Here is a 777-nt window from a genome sequence, read left to right as displayed (position 1 = left end):
TGTACAGGCTTGAGTGAAACACCTGCTATACATGCGTGTTCCATTCACGTTTGTACACTGTGATGGTAACAGTATTTTTTTTTTGTATATCTCTCTATACACCTCACTATTAACAGAACCTGTTTAAGCCTGTCTTTTCGGGAATTATTTTGTTTGAATTTTTTTTTTGACATTCTTGGCCAGAACATGTATATAATTTCACTATCTGTTGAAATAAAGTTAGTTGCATTCATCCTTCCTCTCGGTTACAATCTAAAGGCTCTCTCGCACAACACCAAGTGAAACTAATCCACCATTGCACTTCAAGTGCTTCACCACTCACATAAATAAAATAAGTCAATTAGCATACCACATTCTCATTGAACCAATCATAGCATATGCACAGTGCTTGGCTTCTTTTGATGGATGAGCAGGGGTAGTTTTGCTTTTATCCAGAACCCAATAATTGATTCTCGCTCAGATTATTCATTATTTACACTTTCTCCACCCAGGGCATATACGACTTCTAAGAAGAGGGCTAGCGCGAATAAGGGAAGCGCAGATACATGTGGGATTACTGTATATATATATATATATATATATATATATATATATATATATATATATATATATATATATATATATATATATATATATATATTGTAGAAATCACAAAAGCTGACACGTGATTAGCATAAACTATGCATTATAACCACAAAAGGACTAAGGGAAAAGAGTTGATTGGAGTTCTTAATTTCATCTTGTTAGTAGCATCGATGGACTTTATTAATGAAATTA

This window comes from Palaemon carinicauda, chromosome 10, assembly GCF_036898095.1.
Source record: "Palaemon carinicauda isolate YSFRI2023 chromosome 10, ASM3689809v2, whole genome shotgun sequence".
NCBI classification, from domain to species: domain Eukaryota; kingdom Metazoa; phylum Arthropoda; class Malacostraca; order Decapoda; family Palaemonidae; genus Palaemon; species Palaemon carinicauda.
The sequence above is the reverse complement of the archived record's forward strand: the minus strand, read 5'-3'. Positions refer to the sequence as shown.